Here is an 11,143-nt window from a genome sequence, read left to right as displayed (position 1 = left end):
GCATTTCTTGAAGGAAGCACTCCATCTTCGGTGCCAGCCCCTGCTGCAGGAAGGAAGGCAATGCCAGACACGGGCACAGGCACAGCAGGTAATTGCTGTGCCGGGCTCAGCCCTGGCCGGGGCTGTGTGGCAGCAGCTCTTCCCCCAGGGCCTGCCCTTGCCCGGCCCGGCAGCAGCCAAAGCTGGAGGTGCCTCGGCTTCCAGGCCTCTGGAGCTGGTTCAGAGCCCCGGGGAAACGGGACTGCTGCAGCAACGTCCCTGGCGCTGCAGCTGCTGCGGAGCTGGCCCTGAGTGCCCAGAGGCCCAAGACACAGGAGCAGCCCCGAGCGGGAGCCCTGCCGCCAGCCCAGGGCCAGAGCCAGCCCTAGCACACAATGGAAACAGTTCTCATCTTGGTTTGCTTCCAGACTGGGAGGCTGGGAAGGATTCTCCATTACCCTGGCGCTCTGATGTTGTGAAGCCCCCCGAGCATTCTGCAGGTATGTTCTCACTGTCCCACCAAGGCGTAATGTTTGACTGACTGGTAAGAACCAGGTGACAGAAGCTTCTGTGGCTGTTGTGTTACAGATGTGTCTGCAGGGACGACATCACCAACTCCTACCTTGGATGCTGCACAAAAGCCCAGCTCCCATGGCAGGGGTGAGTAGTGTGTCCCTGTTGACCCCTCAGGCTGAGCCCTGCTTTTGTGGGGTCCATTCCTGGGAAATGGAACTACTTTCTCTTAAGGTCTTCCAACAGGAGAGACCAAAGACATGGCAGGCAAGAAATTCCAGGACCCATTAGAAATCATGTGGCAAATGCTGAAGGAATGTCTGCAGAGAAGACAAGGTGGGTGCATTTCCCTCATGTTTCCCCTGGGACTCAGCAGCCGGGGCCTTTGGCTGCACATCTGGACACGCCGTGCCTGGCACAGCAGGAAGGGATCCATGGCAGCCTCGCTGCCCCGCTGCTGCTTTCACGCCCTGCAGGGCTGTTTGCCAGCCTGGCCTGGCTGCAGCTTCTGCCCAGCCTCTGCAGGAAGGCATTTGGCATCAGCTGACAGACAGCCCCAATTGCACCACAGTCCATGCCCACCCTCTGATCCCCTGCAATTTCCTGATGTCCAGGCAGATCAGATGTTGGGGCTGTTTGAGGAAGGAAGCAGCCTTAGGTTGTCCCAAAATCCTGGGTGTTTTCCTGATCCTTATCCATTCCTTTCACAAGTGATGCCTCACCTTTCCCATTCCCAGTCAGGAATGTTTCCATCTGATCCAGCTGTCTCTTTTCCATTTTCCAGAAATCAAAGGAGAGCCTGTGCAGATGGAAGCACTCCCCAGAGGAAGCAGTGGTTCCGTGCCAGCCTTGGCTGCAGGAAGGGAGGCCATGCCAGGCACAGGCACAGGAGGTAATTGCCGTGCCTCTGGGCCTGAGCCCTGCTGAGGCTTGAGCTGCCCTCTCTGCTGTTTGGCAGTGCGGGCACAGCCTGGACTAGAGCGGCACAGCCCAGGGGAATTATCCCGAGCAGGCTCAGGGCACTCGGGTCCTGAGCAGTCCTGCTGGGGTCCCTCCATGGGAGACATGTCCTGAAAGCTGGGAGTGACTGCACGGGGTGCCCACGGTGGGGAAAGGACAGAGGGGGAGAGCAAGGCTGCAGTGTGTCCTGAGACGGCCTGGCTGTTTGCCCTTGGGATCTGGGAGCTGTCCCAGCAGAAGGAGGGCAGGAGGGAGTGTAGGAGGGAGGCATAGCTGTGGCACTGCCTGCTGCAGTTTCCCCCAGGGCTTTAGGGAGGATTTTCTGTGAGTTTGAGGGAGAGAGCCCCAGGCCCTGGGCTACTCCAGCCACCCCTCCCAGGGATGTTGCTGAGGGCAGGGAAAGAGTGTGGAGAGTGATGAGGAGCCAGCCCAGAGCTCCCCAGGCCCCTGTGCAGCTTTGGCCATGTCCATTCCCATCTGGGTCCCATAGCCTTACCCGACCCCCTTGCAGTGCCCTTTTCCCTGTCGCATTAGGGGTTCCCAGCATGCCACAGATATTGTTCTGATCTCTGCTCCCTTCTAGACTGGAGTCGTGACATGGGTTTTCAGGAAGTCCTGATGAAGGATGGTTTGAAGTTCCTGGAGGATGCTGGAGGCAAGTTTTCATTCTGTCTTTCCTGAGTGAATAATCAGGATCAATGCAACCAAAGCTCATTTATAAACCATTTCCCTTAACATTATGTAAGGGCTGAAGGATTCTGAGAATCTTTCCCTGCTCCCTTCTGGATCCCTGAGGGATCCCACAGGATCACTGTCAGTGGGAGGAAGGAGCATTTAGCTTTCAGTCCTCCTCCCGTGTGCTGTGCCAGTGTGTCCTTCTGTGTGCTCTGTGCAGTCACAGAGAAGAGCAGAGAGGGAAGGGGCCGGGCCCAGGGCTGTGCCCCGGGGCTGAGCCTTGTGGGCAGCCTGAGGATCTCCTGCAGTGCCACAGGAGCTCTTCTGTCCTGCCTTTCTTTGCAGCTGAACCTGCCGGTGAAGGCCCCACATCCAGGACTGAGCCTCTGGGAGATGGTGAGGGTAGGTCAAGGCCTTTCCCCTGGGAGAGCTGCCAGCTCAGAGCCCAAAGCTGGGCCAGGGAGGCAGCGCTGCAGGTGCCAGCACAGAACCATGCACGTGTGTGCCCGCGCCCTGCACGATCCCCTCACCGCTGCTGCGGCTCAATGGTGCCCGTGCAGATCAGCAGAGATGGCAGAAGCTTCTGTGGCTGTTGAGTTACAGGTGTGTCTGCAGGGAGGACTTCCCAAGCCCCAGGGCCAGATGCTTGGCCCCAACCCAGCTCCCATGGCATGGGTGAGTAGTGTGACCCTGCTGACCCCACAGGCTGAGTCCCGCTTTTGTGGGATCCATTCCTGGGAAATGGAACTACTTTCTCTTAAGGTCCTCCAAAAGGAAAGACCCAATTATTTGCCGCCAAAACGTCTCATGACTCATATGAATTCTGGAGACAAACACAGAAGGAAGCACCCCGAGGACAAGGTGGGTGCATTTCTCTCATGCTTCCCCTGGGACTCAGCAGCCTTTGCCTTTGGCTGCACATCTGGACACGCCGTGCCCGGCGCAGCAGGAAGGGATCCATGGCAGCCTCGCTGCCCCGCTGCTGCTTTCACACCCTGCAGGGCTGTTTCCCAGCCTGGCCTGGCTGCAATTCCTCCCCAGCCTCTGCAGGATGGAATTTGGCATTAGCTGATAGGGTGCCCCAACTGTACTGTGGGCCTGAGATCACCTGCCATTTCCCAGTCTCTGAGAAGATCAGGAGGTGCAGCTGTTTGCACAAGGGAGTGCACTGGCCCAGCCCCAATTACCTGGGCTTTTTCTTGATCTTTACCTGTGACTTAGACAAGCATTGCCTTCTGAAGGTGCCACCTCCCCAGTGGGGAATATTTCCATTTGATCCAGTTGTCCCTTTTTTCCTTTTTCAAGTGATGGAACAAAAGGCTGTTCAGGAGGAGGAACACTCAGGGAGAAGCAGTGGCTCATTGGCAGCCCTAGCTGCAGGAAGGAAGGCAAAGCCAGACACGGGCACAGGCACAGCAGGTAATTGCTGTGCCAGGCTCAGGCCTGGCCGGGGCTGTGTGGCAGCAGCTCTTCTCCCAGGGCCTGCCCTTGCCCGGCCCGGCAGCAGCCAAAGCTGGAGGCGCCTCGGCTTCCAGGCCTCTGGAACTTGTTCAGAGCCCCGGGGAAACGGGACTGGTGCAGCAACGTCCCTGGCGCTGCAGCTGCTGCGGAGCTGGCCCTGAGTGCCCAGAGGCCCAAGGCACAGGAGCAGCCCCGAGCGGGAGCCCTGCCGCCAGCCCAGGGCCAGAACCAGCCCTGGCTCCCGAGTGAGCAGGGGCTGCGCTGGGTCCTGACAGGGCCTGAGCCTGTCCCCTGGGGCTGGGAGAGCTGTGACGGGGCAGGGAGGGCCAGGGCTGGCAGTGGCTGCTCAGGGATGGCTTTGGCCCGTGTCCCTGGCAGCAGCCACTGCCCAAGCAGCTGCGCTGCCCCCGGGCTCTCCTCCCGGCCTGCTGGGCTTTGTTGGCTGGCACAGCCTGTGCCAAGGGCCGGCAAGGTGCCTGCAGGCCCCAGCTCTGGGGGAAACAGAGGACGTCCTGCCCGTATCCACCGTGCTGCCAGCTCAGCAGTGCAGCACAGCATGGTCTCACGGTCCCCATCGCTCCCACAGATGCAGCCGGCACCACAAGACCTGTTCCCAATGCCCAGGATGGCCTCGGAAGGGGTTTCTATCAGGAAACAGGCTACTGGCTAGCAATACTGGCATTTATGTTTTGTTTGGAGCTTGTCTTCGTGTTGTGCTTGTTTGGAATCCGGTATTTGGAATCGGGAAGAGAAAACAGTGAGTGTTTTGTTGCTCTCCCCCTCCAACAGCTTCTTTTGAAAGTCTAACGTGGTCAGGGAACATTCCCATTGAGACTGCAGTGGGGTTGTGGCCAGTCCATGATTGTCCAAATAACTCTGCTGAGGGTTCTGCTGCTGCCCAGTGCTTCCACTGGCCTCTCAATTGCTGGGCCTTGTCCTGGGGGCCCCGCTGGGGCTGCAGCCAGAGCTGGCTCCCACTGAGGCTGTCTGGCCAAGAGCAGCCCCAGGGGCACGGGGCAGAGGCAGAGGGAGGTGGGGAAGAGAAAGAGCAGGGCCGAGGTTGCCCTTGAAATGCAGAGGTGCTCTGGGGCCCGCTCCTGGCCAGGGACCCTGCCCAGAGCCGTGCCCTGCTGGCCGGGGCCTTGAGGGGCAGCTGTCCAGCTGGGCCCAGCTGTGCCAGCAGCTCCAGCCGTGCTGGGGAGCCTTGCCAGCTCTGGGCCCTGCTGTGCACGAGGGTCCCTGTTTGCCACTGGCAGCTGGGGCCTCAGCCACCTCCTCTCTGCACAGGAGCACCTCGGGACAGGAGTTGAAAGACGGTGGCTGCACCTCACACCCAGAGAGCGTGAGCAGCTCCTCCAGCAGCAGGAACGGCCCGGACAGCCCTCTCAAGTGTTCTGTGAAGAGGACCCCAGAAGAGCCGTCGACAAGGAAGCGTCTTATTGCCCCGTAGATCCCACTGCCACCTGCTCTCCCCATGGGCCTCCCCAAGCTTCCTTTATTCCTTTTTTTCTCTCCGTCTGTCCCATCCCAGCCAACCCGAGTTCCGCTAGGGACCCCAGGACCAGCCCAGCACCTTCCAGCACCTCCTGAGACCAACACATCCCTTCCTCTGCCCCTGAGCCCCCTGGCCTTGCCCTCTAGGCAACACTGAAGGTTGTGGAGGATTTTGTGAACAGCTGGCTAGCTAACAAAGGTCACACTGACATAATACCGTTAATTAAGCAAGAAGGAGACGAGGATAGGAGTCAGCAGTCAGTGTCCAAACCTGGCAAGGGCACTGTGCCCTTGGTGCAACATCAGGATGGGGGAGAGGATCGTTAGTTAGAAACATGAAGAAAATATGTAAACAGCTGCAGCATAGTAGCCTCAAGAATGATAAGGTAGGCGTAGTTAGCTGATAAGTAACTAACCAATAATGAGCTCGCTTTTTGCAATATGTATTAGCCTCATTAACACCAATATAAATGTATGTGCCTATCAATAAAGTTTTGAGATTTGCTGATCACTCATATTGAGTGCCGCATTTCTTCCGCCGATTACCACAAATGGTGACCCCGGACGTGATATCGGTAATGGCAACCACGGTGGATCGGTGAACGAGTTCGGGTCCTACAGCAGCAAGGATGGCGAATAAGCACTGCTGAAAAAGCGAAAAGCGCCGCGGCCTGGGTGACCTTATAGAAGAGCCCGGCCGATACGTGCTGCCGAAACCTTGAAGGGCTGCAACAGCGCTGACGTTCTCAAAAATGGAAATGGAAAGGCAAGCAGCATATGATTTATTTACTTGCTTTTTAAAAAAGCGTCAGGTTAAGGGCATAGATTTGCAGAAAGAGCTCCCACAGTTGTTAGCCTATGGGTATGCACAAGGAGTTTTTCAAAATCCTCATACAGTGCATGAATTAACAGAGTGGCGTAAGCTCGGGGACAAGTTGTGGGAGGCAGCTATAGATGAGGATAAAACTGCAAGGAAGTTAGGAAAGCTATGGCGAGTCGTGCACAATGAGTTATTACAACATCAGGTAGAAAAGAAAGCTGCGCAGCAAGCTAGCGTAGCATATGATAAGAATAAGAGTCATGGGGACTGCTACGACTGTCCGTTACCCCCTACCACATCTACAGTCGTTTTGCCACCAACATCGGCTCTTCCTTCAAGCAGCAGCTCACCCCCCGCGGATGCTGTAACAGCACCGTCCGCACCGCCTGTGCCATGGCCAGACCCTCCGTTTCCTCCTCCTTGTAATGAGCCGATCCCTGGGGCAAAAAGTGACCTAGCGGGGGCCGTCGCAAGGGAGCGAAGGGAGGCATGGGCGGCGGTAGCAAAAGAGATCATGGATTCGGGGGATAGTGGAGCTATAGCTGCAGCGGTGGAGGTTGCTTGTCCGGTGGTATTTTCGCCTGTGCAGGGGAACAGATATGAAGCCACAATTACAGCGCTGGACTGGAAGCTGCTGTCACAATTACGGTCCACAGTTAGTCAGTTTGGGGTGACCCGTGAGCCCACAAAACAGATACTTGATTACATCTGGGGGACTCAGGTATTACTGCCGGCTGATTGCAGAGGAGTAGCGAAGCTTATCTTCACTCAGCATCAGCAGCTCTTGTTTAATGCACACTGGCAGGCACTTTGCCAGGAATGTGTAGCGACACAACGGCAGCAAGGCGACCCGTTACACGGAATAACCCTGGATGAGCTAATGGGTTCAGGACCTTTTCTTCGTACAGAGCAGCAGGCATTAATTGGTCCTGAAAAATGTCGGGAGGCTATGCGCTTAGTACGAATGGCCATAGACAGGATAAATGAGCCAGGCGGGGTCCCCTCTTATATGGGAATAAAGCAAGGAAGAGATGAATCATTTGGATCTTTTATAGATAAGGCAGCCGCTGCTATCGAAGGGGCGGGAGTCCCTGACTTTATGACAGGTGCTTTACTGAAACAATGTGCACTCCAGAATAGTAACCAGGCTACAAGGAACGTATTAAATACCTTAGGAGCTAATTGGTCTATAGAGGAAGCGTTAGAACGATTGGCAAATATGCCCATAGGGAATCAGCTGATGTTAGTAGAAGCTATTAAGGAGTTAGGTGTAGGATTGCAAAAACAAGCGGCAGCTTCGCAGAGTCAGGTATTAGCTGCTCTTGCACCCCTACAAGCGGCGGCTATAAATAAGCCACGGGCTCCATCTACTGGCCGATTTAAATGTTACCGGTGCGGAGGCATGGGACATACGCGACGAGACTGTCAGACAGCTGGCGTCTGGTGCCAGAGTTGTCGCTCGGATACCCACAGCACCGGAGCTTGCCGATACCGCTCGGGAAACATAAAGACGAGCGCGTTCAACAGCCGCCGCGCCCAGACACAAGTAGCCGCTGCCAACACCTCGGCCCAGCTGCACTCCAGCCAGCCACTGCCGGGAGCCTCGGGCTGGACGTGGCAGCCTCAGTAGCGATAACACTGATGACCACCCAACCGGAAAAGGTGCCGACTGGAATAAAGGGACCAAGCATCATTAATGGACAACCTATGGGAGCTTTGCTTCTGGGACGATCGTCGGCCACCATGATGGGATTATTTGTTTTACCTGGAGTAATAGATGCTGATTATACGGGAGAAATCTACGTCATGGTACATACTCCTTTTCCACCGATACAAATCGAGAAAGGGCAGAGGATAGCCCAATTGGTTCCATTGGAGCAGATTGCTAAAACATTGCCCCCTTGTCAATTACAGTCGAGGGGAGAACGAGGCTTTGGTTCCACTGGAGGACTTACTTTATTAACAATGAATTTGAATGATCGGCCTAAGCGCACTGTAACAATAGAGCATCTGGGGGGGAGACAAACCTTGGAAGGTTTATTAGATACTGGTGCGGACTCCAGCATTATTAGTCCAGATTACTGGCCTCACAACTGGCCATTACAGCCAACCACAATGACAGTTACCGGGGTTGGGGGCCTGACACTTGCTAGAAAGTCACCCATGTTGTCTGTAACTATTGATGGAAAAACTTTACGGAATGTTTTTTCAATTGTACCCTTACCCCCTACAGTGCAGTGCCTCATTGGTCGGGACATTCTGGCTCAACTGGGAATAGTGTTGACAAATGAGCACCCTTTGGGCTAGTGGCCATTGCGTGGACTTTCCCGATCCCGCTGACCTGGACCACGGATGTCCCAGTATGGGTTAAGCAATGGCCACTAAAAAGGGAAAGTCTGGAGCAAGCACATATGCTAGTACAAGAACAATATAAGCAAGGTCATTTGAAGTTGTCGACCAGCCCATGGAATACACCTATTTTTGTCATTAAAAAGAAATCAGGAAAGTATCACTTGCTACATGATTTACGGGCTGTAAATGAACAAATGGAACCTATGGGAGCCTTACAACCAGGCTTACCTAACCCAGCAATGTTGCCAAAGGACTGGCCATTGTTAATTGTAGATCTTAAGGACTGCTTCTTTACTATTGCTCTTCACCCTAGAGATACCCGAAGGTTTGCTTTTACTTTACCGGCATTAAATAGGGAAGAGCCAGATAAGAGGTTTGAATGGGTTAATCTTCCACAGGGTATGAGAAACAGCGCCACCTTATGTCAATTGTATGTTGACAATGCTTTACAACCCTTATAGCAAGCCTGGTCCGAAACCATCATTTATCATTATATGGACGATATTCTATTTGCTCAGCAGCAACCTTTTACAGGTCAACAAATTCAAAAAATACATGATGCTCTGAAACTACATGGGTTGGTTGTAGCTCCTGGAAAAATTCAACTATCTGCACCCTGGAAGTATCTAGGATGGACGCTTACTGGTCAGGTTGTTACCCCCCAGAAACTGCAATTAAACGTTGAAATACGTACATTGAATGATGCCCAAAGGTTACTTGGTGATTTACAATGGCTGCGTCCTATTGTGGGCATCCTGAATGAGCTATTAGATAAACTTTGACCCTTACTAAATGGAACTGATCCGGCACAGCCTGTTCATATAACCTCTGAGCAGGTTAGGACATTACAACAGATACTGGACTGTGTGACACAAGGCAGTGTCCAGAGACGAGACCTTTACCTCCCTATACAGCTGACAGTTTGGTGTGGAACTAAATACTTACTAGGTGCACTTACTCAGCAAAACAGAAAAACGGGGGAGGCGTGGGCTTTGGAATGGATATCTCCTCCACTTCAACAGCATAAAACCCTTCTTCAAAAAATTGAAATTTTGGCTGAGTTGCTCAAAAAGGGTCGTGAACGGACACTACAGATCATGGGAAAGGAGCCTGATCAGATACGGGTACCAATGAAGAAAGATACATTGACCTGGTACCTGTTAAACAGTGTGGAATTACAAGAGGCACTGTTGGGAGCTGGAAGTGTGATTGCCACTGATGATATCCCCAATATACCGTTGAATTGGATAGGGCAACGGGGTTGGATTCAATGCCCAAAAAGGTCACAGAAACCCCTGTCGGATGCTGTAACAGCCTACACGGATGCAGGAAGAAAATCCAGAATTGCTGCAGTGACCTGGCAGGAAAAGGGACAATGGCACCATCAGATTCTCCAGGCCTCCGAGTTGGATACTTTACAAACGATGGAGTTATTGGCTGTTGTTTGGGCCATGATGCATTTTTCTGGGCCCCTCAATATAGTGACAGATTCTTTATATGTCGCTGGAGTATGCGAGCGAATAGAAGATGCCTCTATAAAGGAGGTTCAAAACAGGAGGTTACATGAGCTGTTTATACAGTTACAGAGGGCAATTAAACTGAGGAAGTATCCTTTCTCTGTCATTCATATCAGAAGTCATAAGTGGGATATTGGTCTGGGAGAGGGTAATGCACAAGCAGATAAGCTAGTTTCAATCACACATGTGACTCCAATTCCCAGGCAGACTTTGGCCAGAGAGGCACACTCCATGTTTCACCAAAATGCAAAAGGCCTCCATAGGGAATTTCAAATATCTCTAGAAGAGGCACGGGCAATAGTCAAAGCCTGTCCCACATGTAGTCATCATAACGGGGGCTGCGGGTTAGGTCTAGGAGTTAACCCCAGAGGGCTGAATACAAATGAGACCTGGCAAATGGATGTCACACGTGTTGCTGAGTTTGGAAGGATAAAGTATGTGCATGTTACTATAGACACCTACAGTCATTTTATATGGGCCACAGCACAAACTGGTGAGAAAGCAGGGCACGTGGAGAGGCATCTCAGTAGCTGCTTTGCAGTAATGGGAGTGCCACGACATATTAAGACAGACAATGGGCCTGCCTACTGCAGCAAAAGAATAAAACAGTTCATGCAAATGTGGGGGATTGAACACGTGACAGGCATCCCTAATTCTCCGACAGGACAAGCGATTGTAGAGAGAGCTAATGGTACTTTGAAAAAATATCTAGGTAAATACAAAGATATTAGAGAGCCGCAAGAAAGGTTGCTAAAGTGTCTATTTGTCTTAAATCACCTGTGTGTTTTTGGGGAAAGCAAAGTTCCTGCTGTAATTCGTCATTATGTAACAGAGAAAGATAGTGTGAGGCAGGACGTATGGGTAAAGTATAGAGACCCCAAGACAGGACAATGGCAAGGTCCTGCTAAGGTATTATACTGGAGCCGCGGGTATCTTTGTGTTTCTACCCCTACAGGATCCTTGTGGGTAGCTGCTAAATGGACCCCACCAGCCGTGTTAGATGGAACCAGACCCCAGACAACTGAGCGAAGAGGACCGTCGGCGAGTGGAGGCAAAGCTGCTGATCACCATTTGACTGATAGTTCTCAAGCTGAAAGGACACTGTAGCTTTGCCATTGACCAAGCGATTGATCGGTGTCAATCTCTGGACAGTATACTAAGCCTGATTCCGGCGCTCCATACATTTTATTATAGAGGGCCTAAGAGATTAGCTTGTATTAAGTGTCAAAATACTCAGTGTGCTGCATGGATATTGTTCTTTTGCAGGGGGTGTCAGCAAACTAAGTGGGTGCATCAGTCACAGTTACCTGAACTGTGGTGCAGAAGCTGTGCATTTTATTGGCAGCGGGACTCCTGGCAAGCAGAACTTCAG

At 53.0% G+C, this 11,143-nt stretch overlaps 2 long non-coding RNA genes across 2 annotated transcripts; both read left to right on the top strand.

The window, feature by feature from the left end:
• The first annotated feature begins 404 nt into the window (after positions 1 to 404).
• Positions 405 to 822, top strand: LOC135307553 (uncharacterized). Its single transcript, XR_010368288.1, has 3 exons — positions 405 to 479; positions 568 to 639; positions 727 to 822. It is a non-coding gene; the product is annotated as an uncharacterized LOC135307553 (long non-coding RNA).
• A 1,879-nt stretch (positions 823 to 2,701) lies between these two features.
• LOC135307060 (uncharacterized) lies at positions 2,702 to 5,724 on the top strand. The gene is made up of 5 exons (XR_010367801.1): positions 2,702 to 2,802; positions 2,890 to 2,988; positions 3,433 to 3,546; positions 4,175 to 4,345; positions 4,876 to 5,724. It is a non-coding gene; the product is annotated as an uncharacterized LOC135307060 (long non-coding RNA).
• Positions 5,725 to 11,143: the final 5,419 nt, after the last annotated feature.

The sequence above is a fragment of the Passer domesticus genome, chromosome 9 (genome assembly GCF_036417665.1).
Source record: "Passer domesticus isolate bPasDom1 chromosome 9, bPasDom1.hap1, whole genome shotgun sequence".
NCBI lineage: Eukaryota > Metazoa > Chordata > Aves > Passeriformes > Passeridae > Passer > Passer domesticus.
The sequence above is the reverse complement of the archived record's forward strand: the minus strand, read 5'-3'. Positions and strand labels throughout refer to the sequence as shown.